Source organism: Ambystoma mexicanum, chromosome 4p (assembly GCF_040938575.1).
Source record: "Ambystoma mexicanum isolate Mex_15411 chromosome 4p, UKY_AmexF1_1, whole genome shotgun sequence".
Lineage (NCBI taxonomy): Eukaryota > Metazoa > Chordata > Amphibia > Caudata > Ambystomatidae > Ambystoma > Ambystoma mexicanum.
This window is the reverse complement of record NC_090927.1, coordinates 86,798,988-86,811,277: the sequence shown is the minus strand read 5'-3', so window position 1 is coordinate 86,811,277 and position 12,290 is coordinate 86,798,988.

Below are 12,290 nucleotides of genomic sequence, written 5' to 3'. Positions count from 1 at the left end.
GCTGGCATGTTTCTAAGTAGTTTCTGGTGAGGACACTTGGGGTGTGTATTTCCAGAGTTGACCACCATCTGTTTATTTCTTGCTTGAGTCCTTACCAGTAGAGCATGCCAGAAGAGAGCTGGGCCTGGAGTGTGTGAGGGGCTTGTATGGTGGAATGGTAGAAGTGGTGCAGAGATGAGCAGAATAAGCTCTGCAGGATATGAGCTGGTGAGCTGTACAAGCCGGAATTCAGCGACAGCTGGTGCAGCGAGACTGTGTGTATTGTAACGTGGCAGGAGGAAACTCTCAGCGGCCTATTGGGGGGAAGTGAGACAGCAATGGTCGCTGACTGAGGATTTGTATCCAGCCAGGTGGACTGCGTTGCACTTTCCTGTGGAGAAAGGGAGAGGAGGAGAGAACAGAGAGCAAGCAGAGTGGAGAGTGAATACAATTGTGGAAGTCAGTAGTTACACAATGTTGCAAGCCAGGATACAAGATGAGGATGGGAACAGCATGATTCAGGACCACCATGAGTACAAGATGCAAAGGAAGTCCAGCATGAGAGTTGAGAAAGGGTGACGCACCGTGAATCAATGAAGTCCATAAAAGTCAAATCCAGCATTGGCCACAAGAAGGTGATGGTGAAACTCCTGCAGAAGCAGGCTGGAGGGGGGGGGAGCAGGGTAGAAGAATCAAGCAAAACAGGCAACAGCTGTGTGCGAGAAGGGTGAGGGGGCACAAGGGGACAGCACAGGGGGACAAGAGGGGGTGGGGGTGGCCTGTGGGGACACAGGGAGTAACACATGTTGGTGCATGCTTACTTGCTGTCTGAGCAGGGGGCGGGGCCCTGGATCCTCCTGGTCCAAACAGGAATTGCCCTTTTCTGCATCTGCCTTGTCCCTTGTCCTCTGTGTTCTAGTGAACAGCCAGGTTTTTAGGTACTTCTTGAAAGTCATGTGGTCATCCAAAGTGAAGAGTTGTCTGGGCTGATTATTTCAGGTTGAGTAACTGGAAATATATTAAGGGGGTGTTTAGATATGCATATTGTTGTTTGTGTGTGACAGCCAAGACTTGTTTCAATCTATACTCAGGTCTATTTTCAAGCATGTTAAATGAAGTCAGACATGTGTTTGGTAACAAAAAAATCAATCAAAATCATCAAGCCTGTTAAATGAAGTCAGATATGTGTTTGGTAACAAAGAAAGCAATCAAAATCATCAAGCCTGTTAAATGAAGTCAGATATGTGTTTGGTAACAAAGAAAGCAATCAAAATCATATAAAGATGTTCAGAAAGTCAACATAATCAAGTACACACAAGGTTACAGAATATAACCAGGAGAGGAAGACCAACGGAAGAGGCAAGACAAGAGAAATACATATTTTGCATTGGTATTAGAATTTACATGGGCCCTGTAAATGAAACATCAGCATCTCCTAGAACATACATTTAATTGCATGCACTGATGTCCGTTCTTGAACCTTAGAGGGTGGATAGTGCTGGCCACAAGTGAACAGAACCAAAAGACCCAGCTAATGACGCATACCAATAAATTTCAGACATGAAAACCTGTCCATTCCAGCACATTGAAATAAGGGAGTATCTAGCATTGCAAGAGTTTAGGGCGAGCCAAGAAAATGTTCTGATACTTTTCCTCCCCAAATACACCTTGAAAAATGAAGACTAAACTGACATACAATACCTAATCCCCCACACTAGCGTGAGATGGGGGTTTAGATTCTATTAAAGACAAGTATGCGAATATTATGCATTAGCTTTCTTTACTCTGACATACACAGCAGCAAAGAAATAAAACATTTTTATAAAACTTCAGAAAAATGTTTGTAACACAACTTCAACAAATACATTTATAAATGTCCCATTCCAAAATGGCAGACAGGTCATGCCCCTGGTAGCCAATGGGCATGCAGCCCAGTCCATAAATGTCCCTTTCTCCAATAACAAATCCTCTTTCTGATGCTCTCCTTTAAGATAATTCACTGCAGCCATCCTTCACACGATTCCCAGAACGAAGAATCCATGTACCAGGCGAACTTGAACCTTCTCTATAGAACCAGAGCCAAACTCCTTAAAGCAGGGCTTCTCATCCGAAATCTGAAACAACCAGAACACAATTAGGGCGGGTCGGAGGGATAATATTCACCTCCTTGTCTTTAATAGAATCTAAACACCTATCTCACGCTAATGTGGGGGATTAGGTATTCTATGGCAAGACAGGAGGCTCCTATTATGCATGTTCAAAGCCCTTGCAGAACATAAACCGCTACGTGAGCAATGCGTTTATGATATAACGTTTTGAAAGTTGACTCTCTTGACCAATCAGCTGCTTTAAGGATCTGTTCTAGGCTGCCGCACAAAAAGGCGGCCTTAGAGGCCATAGCACCCTAACAGAATCGGTACCAAAAGAGGAAGTGTCAACACCCGCCTCCCTACTAAGAAATTAACTACTTCTACAGGAGGGGCAGAAATGGGATTGAGGTGTGTAACCACACACCAGCTAGACCAGCGGTTCCACACTGAAGAGTATCCCACCTTGGTAGAGGGGGCCCAAGAGTCTCTGATGACTGACATAGAGTCCTGCGAAAGGCCTCGGAAGCACCAGGAAGCGCTGAAATCTTCCACGCCATAAGGGAGAGGTGCTCCTGAAGGACCAACTCGTGAGGAAACCCTCCCGGGTTCGTTAGTAACTGAGGATGACAGGGAAGAAGACGGGGAATGTCTACTGAGAGTTCTAGGAGCTCTGGAAATCATATCTGGGAAGGCCAAAAGGGGGTGAGAATCACTAACATGACCTCCTGCCTGCGTACTTGTACCAATACTCTGGCTATCATTGCAAAGGGAGGGAAGGCATACAGCCTCTGAGCTGACCAATCCTGAAGAAAAGCATCGGTAGCTACAGTGCCAGGATCTGGTCTCCAACTGAAGAACCTGGGCACCTGACAGTTTAGCCTCGAGGCAAACAGATCTACTGTAAACGGACCCCAAAGGCATTCTATCTTGGCAGAGAGGTCCCTGTATGACATCCAGTCGCTCTGGTCTTGGCAGTGTTTTGAGTTCCAATCCGCTACCTCGTTGTTGATGCCCGGAAGGTACTCTGCCCTCAACACAATATTGCGGTCCAGACAGAAATGCCAGAACTGCTTCGCCAGATCCGCTAGGACCTTGGACCTGGTTCCTCCCAGGCGATTGACATATCTCACTGCTGAGACATTGTACATGCGTAGGAGCACACAATTCCCCTGATCTTTGAGGAAACTGCGGACTGCAAAAGAACCCGCTAACAATTCCAGGCAATTGATATGGAGATCCCTCTCTTCCTCTGACCATTTTCCCCCCGTGGAGACCTGACCTAGCCTGGTTCCCCAACCTGCTCTGCTGGCATCAGACTCCAGAACTACATCCGGGGAGGGACCAAAAATCGCTTTCCCATTCCAGGCCTCCATGTGTTTGAGCTACCAAAGGAGTTCCAACCTGGCCTCCGGAGACAGCTCCACCATCGGAGTGCAAGAGAAACATCTGCACAGATGTCGAGCCTTCAGACGCTGCAGCGCCCTGTAATGAAGAGGGGCTGGGAAAATTGCTTGGATGGACGCAGACAACATCCCCACTATCCTGGCTAATAAACCGAGAGAGATTATGTCCCTTCTGAGGATACCCCGGATCTCTTTCTTTATCTTGGACAGCCTGCTGTCTGGGAGGAGAAGGATGCAATCTTTTGAAATTATATCGAAGCCAAGAAACTGGATACATTGCGTAGGCTGCATTATGGATTTTTTGGCATTTATCACAAACCGCAAACTGTGAAGAAGAGTTACCAAAAACTCTAGATGAGATAGCAAAGCCTGAGAGTTCTGGGCCAACAGGAGCATGTCGTCCAGATAAACAATTATCCTTATCCCTTTGGACCTGAGAAGAGCCATCACAGTCCTCGTCAGCTTGGTGAAGCACCATGGGGCCGAGGACAGACTGAACGGGAAGGATGCAAATTGCCAAATTCGACCCCCCCATTGGAACTGGAGGACTCTTGGTGTGGAGGGAACACGGGAACCACCAAATAAGCGTCCTTGAGGTCCAGCTTGACCATCCAATCCGCCGGAAGGAGTGTGTCCCTGAGAAGGTGAATTCCTTCCATCTTGAAGTGGTGGTAAACCACAAAGGAATTGAGGGCTTTTAGATTTATCACTGGCCGGAACCCTTGATCCAGTTTTGGGACTAGAAATATGGTACTCAGAAAATGGGATGCCCTGTAAGAGGCTGGTACCACCGCTCCCTTGGAGATGAGGTCCTTGACCTCCACATCTATCAGTGACTGCTTTACACTGCCCAGAACCAAAGGGGCGGGTATGGACAACTGGCAAGGAGGGGAATAGAACTCTATGTGATAACCTTGGACTGTCTGCAACACCCAGGGGTCTGATGTGAGGGATTTCCACTGTGGGAGACACTTGGCCAGCCTGCCTCATATACCTTTGGGGGAAGAAATATTTAACACTCGAGAAAATACATGATGCACCTCTGGTAGCTCTGCCACCACGTCCTCTCCAACCCGAATTCTGTTGTGGGAAGAATTGGGTATATGCACCTCGAGCAGAGGATGAATTCTGGGTGCCTCGTGAGGCAAACTGACGGGGGCGGGAATGGCCCTGGGGAAAACCTTTTGGGTGAAAACTTTCTTTATATTGGCCTGGGCCTTATCCAAGGCCGTAAACGTATGGACATACGCAGACAAATCTTTGAGGAAACTCTCACCAAACAAAGTTCCCTGAGCGGAAGAGCCCGCTTCCCTCTCTGACATATCCACCAGCTTGGAGTCCAGCCTCATTAGCAGAGACTTGCGCCTCTCCTTTGACATAGCCGCATTGGCATTGCCGAGCAGGCAGACAGTTCTCTGAATCCAACCTCTTAACATATGTACATCGACGGGGAAATTGGAGGCCGCCGCCTCCTCAGCCATTTCAAAAATCTGAGTCACAGGACCCAGAACATCTAAGAGCTTGTCCTGGCAGCCGCGCCAGGCCTTATCCACCCCCTTCCTGGGATCTTTGCCTTTCTGAGACAAGAACACTGCTATGGGCTGATCAATCTCAGGAGTAGACGCTACCTTGTCCTGCAGGACTGGCCTAGGGCATTCCGATCTCAACTTGCTCCTGTCCCCTTTAGGCAGTGGGTGCCTGATCCAGTACTATAGGAACGAGGCAATCTCTGGAGAGGGTTGCCACTCTGTCGATCTGGGATGGGAAATGAGGGCCAGGTCAAAAAAGGGAACCCCCTCTCAAACGAACCAGTGGAGGGCACAGGTGAGCTCCTGGTTCAGATATATAGATGACGTCATCTTTATCTGGCAGGAGACCTGACAAACCTACTACAATTACGGCAATGGCTAAATACACGCAATCCGGATATCCAATTTACTATGGAACACAGTACCAACCAAATCACATTTCTGGACCTGATTATCCGGCACAAGGATGGAAAACTAGAATGCGACCTGCACCGAAAACCGACTGACCGGAACACTCTACTACATCACACAAGCAATCACCCCAGTCACACCAAAGCCAATTTACCGTACAGACAGTTTTTACAAATAAGGAGGAACTGCACGTCCAAAGAAGATCTAAAAAACACTCAAAAGACCTTACCAACAAACTAGAAACCCAAGGGTACCCTGAATCAGCACTCACGCAGGCAGCCAAAAGAGCCCTAAACACAAACAGAGACACACTTTTGGAACAGAACAACCGAACCAGGCAAGATGAAGAAGAAGAGGATTGCATGACATGTGTGATCACCCACGGAATACACACATCACAAATGAAAAAAGCAATATGGAGACATTGGCACATAGCCAAATTAAACCTACCGGATGATCCACCACAGCTTTTTGCATATAAACGAGGGAAGAACATAAAAGAAACTTTGGTATATTCCCTCTTTCAACCAGACTTAAGACACCAATCCCAAAGATCATTACGACCCCTACAAGGACATTACCCATGTGGCAACTGTGTGGCATGCAAGTTCACCATCAATCTAAAATCTTTCAAAATAGGCCAACGCGAATGGACATTACGAGATCTCACCAATTGTAAGAGCAAATGCGTAGTCTACTGCATCCAGTGCCCATGTGGGCTCAAGTACGTGGGCCAAACTACGCGGGCAGTCAATCTAAGAATATCGGAACACCGCTAGCGCATTAGATGTAAGAACCTAACATCCCCACTGGTCACCCACTATATTGAAGAAAGGAACATTCCAACGTAGGCGTACATGCGTACACCTCATTGTGAACATAACCTGAGGATCTATGGCACTATTCCCAGGCCATAGGCCACGCCCCTACATGGATGACAGTGCCACTGGGACTGTGCTCTGCCCGAGTGACCCACCCACAGCCATTTCGCTATCCCAACATAAGCCTATACCCACCCAAGACCATAGACACATAGGCGCTTCCAAAGAGGGGAGGCGCCACAACAACTCGATTTATTCCTTTTTCCAGTCCTGCTTTTACCTAACGTCTAGCACATGGATTTGATACACCACTCTGCGTTAAGTCACACTTAGGTACGTTACCTTACTACAACGCGGCCCCATGGACTCTGGTACCCAAGCGAGCCCTGACCCACACAAGGAACTCGCAGCCAGGGCGTCGTCTGTTTCCCAGACGATGCTGTACGGCCAATCAGGAAGCACACCGCTATCCGCACCTCCCAGCCACACACGTTGCACCAACAAGTGCAGGGCTCGATACGGCGGTTGCTATAACTACCTGCCGGTGTCCCTCGCACTAGGACAACCCACGCAGTTTCCCTTCAGACCCGGTCACACCCGGAGGAACGGCAGTATCCAAGGGAACATAGGAGCACTACCAGCAAGGTGAGCAGGTCCAGAGAGGCTTCTTTCCTCTGTGGACCACGCACACAGATTTTAAACACGGGATGCATGGGTCATGACTGACCAGCACCATACGAGGTGACGGAAAGGGGTACCACAGCAGCACCACCTCTACCGCCCCCTCACGTTATCAATCGCACCGGGGCCCGCGAGCACACACCAATATGCATGCTTACCCCACGGGATAAAGTGGCATACAAACTTGGTGCTCGTCCACCCGGTTGAATTCTGCACTAATTCACTCACCCCCCCTACATGCATAAACCCACCGCCATGTAAGTACTGTAGTGCATTCCGAGACGATATTTTTCTCTCACAGACAGGCATCCACTGCCCACCGGAGTAAGGTCCCGCAGAGAAGAGGTCCCTCCTCCCCCACCTCTTCGGCAGCAACCACAAGATGACCCTCTGGCTACAGTGAAGTAATAGGTCTACGAACAGAGACCACACACTAAGGTGATCAAGCTTTGTAATGATAAGCATACACAGCTAGCAATGTTTGGAATACATGCTGGAAATTTGGAAGCTCACTCAAGCTCTCTCTCTCTGTTCCTCCCTCCCTCAGCCCCCCTCCACAATCTTGCCACAATATAACATAGCACCACCTGCTTGGGCGGATGGGCACACAACCAAGTACGCTACCTCACCGTCCACAGTCTGCACCAAACAGATTTCTGCTGTCTGCCGAGCGCAAGTGCCCTACTCAACTCGGATTCCCCAGGGGACTTGGGATCCTGCTACCGACTATGCTTCAAGCACAGCCGGTAATTTGAGCAAATATACTCGTTAAGCATTAGCTGAACTAGCAGCGATTAACAAACATGAGGAACTCTCACACTTCTTTCTTTTCTTAATTTCTAAACAGGGTCTGCTCACTGGACGCCCTGAAGAAGGTGCCCTGTACTAGAAGTACAAACATGCACCGAAACGTGCACACACTAGTCAGCATACAGAAGAAGAATATGGACATACTATTTCCAAATCTTTCTTCTAGCAGTGTGTCAACCAACCTTAATTTGAACACGTTGGCTACATTTTGAGATATCCTTATAGTCCAAAGACCCAGATCACATAGGTCAGCCTGAGAAATTGAGTTCAGGGACTACAAGAAACGGTGAAAACAACGCAAGATTAGCTTGTTCACATGTAGAAATTATTCAGTCCACAAAACCCTACTCAATTGGAAATCTTATAGGAGATTGCTCCACAGAATCCATGTGGAATTTTCAACATTCTTATGATTGTATTGATTTTCTTTATTGTAAATATGTTATTGCAACCAACTAGGGCTGTATATATGTTCCTTCTTTGTTCGATCATAGAATTTTGCACTGAGAATTGAAAGTGAAATATTTTTATATTTTGTTTTTCTGTTCACATTTAATACATGTGTCACTGTAAATGTGTGTTACTATATCACACACTTTGACTATATAAATTGCTTTTGTAATATACGTCTGTTCTGTATTGATTTTGTCATTTCTTTAACTCTTTTGTTAGGCACACACAGAGCTCACATTACTAGATGTTTGGCCAAAACTGTCCCAACTAGTAGACACAGACTTTGACCAACACAAAGGAACGTGACAAGTTCTTTATTAGTCCATTAGTCCCCTTGTCTAATACTATGTGATGATACAAGCAAGGACAAGGTAGGAACAAGTTTGTGCCCCCATTCGTGTAAGGAGGGGCACTATTTCAAATAATTTTAATGGGAAAGGGGATAACTTTTTCTTGTTGACAGGCAACGTGTGGCATTTTATGTACAAACACTGTGATGTAAGGTACAGCAGCAGTGTAAGGGTTATACAATGTATACATTGGACATGTAATTTGGTCATTGAGTGCATTTAATCATCAGGAGTGCTGCATCCTATACAACAAGTACTGGCAAAATCAACAGGTTTGGCTTTTGGGGTTGTGTTCTTTTGGGCACATGTGTAGCGCCTTATGGTCACTTCGCTACAATGAATATCTGGTAAGAAACTAGACAGCGTAGACGTTCCTCTCCAGGTAGGCTGGGATTGAGAGGGCAAAACATTAAGTCATCAATTCCAATGGCGAGGAGTTATAGTCGTAAGAAGGTGGCCTTTTGGTAATACTCCTTTCCCAGTAACCTATCTGCTTCTTTCCAAGGAGGTGATAAAGTTGCAGTATCCACGGTGGCAGGCCTGGGGTGTTAGTTCTCTGAAGTTGGGGTAATTTAATGGGTCATGTGACCAGATATAGGAGCTGCACCATTCTTGGAGGGGGAGGAGAGGGACAATGGAAGTGTGGGGGTCAGACTCTTCTTAGGAGAGATCAGTTTTCAGGCCATTCTTGAAAAAGGAAGTATTGTTAGGCAACTCAGTGGCAGGGGAGGGCTAAGGTCATTCCAGAGTTGGCAGCGGGAGGCCAAGTGAAGTCTCAGTGGGAAGCTGATGCAGGGTCATCTTCCATAGATGGTCATACTCTTTACCAATTGATGTATTGTAAGGTAAAGTGGTCTTATATAGTGGGACTTCTGCCATGTTAGCAGTCTCTGGTCACATGGTTTTGCAGGAAGGGAGGCTGGGCAGTAAACGTTAGTGTGATAAGGCAGGGCGAGGCAACTGTGACCCCTGTTGTGTTGATTAGTGTAAATTGGAAGAACCCATTTTTCTGTGTGCTGGCATGTTTCTAAGTAGTTTCTGGTGAGGACACTTGGGGTGTGTATTTCCAGAGTTGACCACCATCTGTTTATTTCTTGCTTGAGTCCTTACCAGTAGAGCATGCCAGAAGAGAGCTGGGCCTGGAGTGTGTGAGGGGCTTGTATGGTGGAATGGTAGAAGTGGTGCAGAGATGAGCAGAATAAGCTCTGCAGGATATGAGCTGGTGAGCTGTACAAGCCGGAATTCAGCGACAGCTGGTGCAGCGAGACTGTGTGTATTGTAACGTGGCAGGAGGAAACTCTCAGCGGCCTATTGGGGGGAAGTGAGACAGCAATGGTCGCTGACTGAGGATTTGTATCCAGCCAGGTGGACTGCGTTGCACTTTCCTGTGGAGAAAGGGAGAGGAGGAGAGAACAGAGAGCAAGCAGAGTGGAGAGTGAATACAATTGTGGAAGTCAGTAGTTACACAATGTTGCAAGCCAGGATACAAGATGAGGATGGGAACAGCATGATTCAGGACCACCATGAGTACAAGATGCAAAGGAAGTCCAGCATGAGAGTTGAGAAAGGGTGACGCACCGTGAATCAATGAAGTCCATAAAAGTCAAATCCAGCATTGGCCACAAGAAGGTGATGGTGAAACTCCTGCAGAAGCAGGCTGGAGGGAGGGGGAGCAGGGTAGAAGAATCAAGCAAAACAGGCAACAGCTGTGTGCGAGAAGGGTGAGGGGGCACAAGGGGACAGCACAGGGGGACAAGAGGGGGTGGGGGTGGCCTGTGGGGACACAGGGAGTAACACATGTTGGTGCATGCTTACTTGCTGTCTGAGCAGGGGGCGGGGCCCTGGATCCTCCTGGTCCAAACAGGAATTGCCCTTTTCTGCATCTGCCTTGTCCCTTGTCCTCTGTGTTCTAGTGAACAGCCAGGTTTTTAGGTACTTCTTGAAAGTCATGTGGTCATCCAAAGTGAAGAGTTGTCTGGGCTGAGTATTTCAGGTTGAGTAACTGGAAATATATTAAGGGGGTGTTTAGATATGCATATTGTTGTTTGTGTGTGACAGCCAAGACTTGTTTCAATCTATACAGTCTATTTTCAAGCATGTTAAATGAAGTCAGACATGTGTTTGGTAACAAAGAAATCAATCAAAATCATCAAGCCTGTTAAATGAAGTCAGATATGTGTTTGGTAACAAAGAAAGCAATCAAAATCATATAAAGATGTTCAGAAAGTCAACATAATCAAGTACACACAAGGTTACAGAATATAACCAGGAGAGGAAGACCAACGGAAGAGGCAAGACAAGAGAAATACATATTTTGCATTGGTATTAGAATTTACATGGGCCCTGTAAATGAAACATCAGCATCTCCTAGAACATACATTTAATTGCATGCACTGATGTCCGTTCTTGAACCTTAGAGGGTGGATAGTGCTGGCCACAAGTGAACAGAACCAAAAGACCCAGCTAATGACGCATACCAATAAATTTCAGACATGAAAACCTGTCCATTCCAGGACATTGAAATAAGGGAGTATCTAGCATTGCAAGAGTTTAGGGCGAGCCAAGAAAATGTTCTGATACTTTTCCTCCCCAAATACACCTTGAAAAATGAAGACTAAACTGACATACAATACCTAATCCCCCACACTAGCGTGAGATGGGGGTTTAGATTCTATTAAAGGCAAGTATGCGAATATTATGCATTAGCTTTCTTTACTCTGACATACACAGCAGCAAAGAAATAAAACATTTTTATAAAACTTCAGAAAAATGTTTGTAACACAACTTCAACAAATACATTTATAAATGTCCCATTCCAAAATGGCAGACAGGTCATGCCCCTGGTAGCCAATGGGCATGCAGCCCAGTCCATAAATGTCCCTTTCTCCAATAACAAATCCTCTTTCTGATGCTCTCCTTTAAGATAATTCACTGCAGCCATCCTTCACACGATTCCCAGAACGAAGAATCCATGTACCAGGCGAACTTGAACCTTCTCTATAGAACCAGAGCCGAACTCCTTAAAGCAGGGCTTCTCATCCGAAATCTGAAACAACCAGAACACAATTAGGGCGGGTGGGAGGGATAATATTCACCTCCTTGTCTTTAATAGAATCTAAACACCCATCTCACGCTAATGTGGGGGATTAGGTATTCTATGGCAAGACAGGAGGCTCCTATTATGCATGTTCAAAGCCCTTGCAGAACATAAACCGCTACGTGAGCAATGCGTTTATGATATAACGTTTTGAAAGTTGACTCTCTTGACCAATCAGCTGCTTTAAGGATCTGTTCTAGGCTGCCGCACAAAAAGGCGGCCTTAGAGGCCATAGCACCCTAACAGAATCGGTACCAAAAGAGGAAGTGTCAACACCCGCCTCCCTACTAAGAAATTAACTACTTCTACAGGAGGGGCAGAAATGGGATTGAGGTGTGTAACCACACACCAGCTAGACCAGCGGTTCCACACTGAAGAGTATCCCACCTTGGTAGAGGGGGCCCAAGAGTCTCTGATGACTGACATAGAGTCCTGCGAAAGGCCTCGGAAGCACCAGGAAGCGCTGAAATCTTCCACGCCATAAGGGAGAGGTGCTCCTGAAGGACCAACTCGTGAGGAAACCCTCCCGGGTTCGTTAGTAACTGAGGATGACAGGGAAGAAGACGGGGAATGTCTACTGAGAGTTCTAGGAGCTCTGGAAATCATATCTGGGAAGGCCAAAAGGGGGTGAGAATCACTAACATGACCTCCTGCCTGCGTACTTGT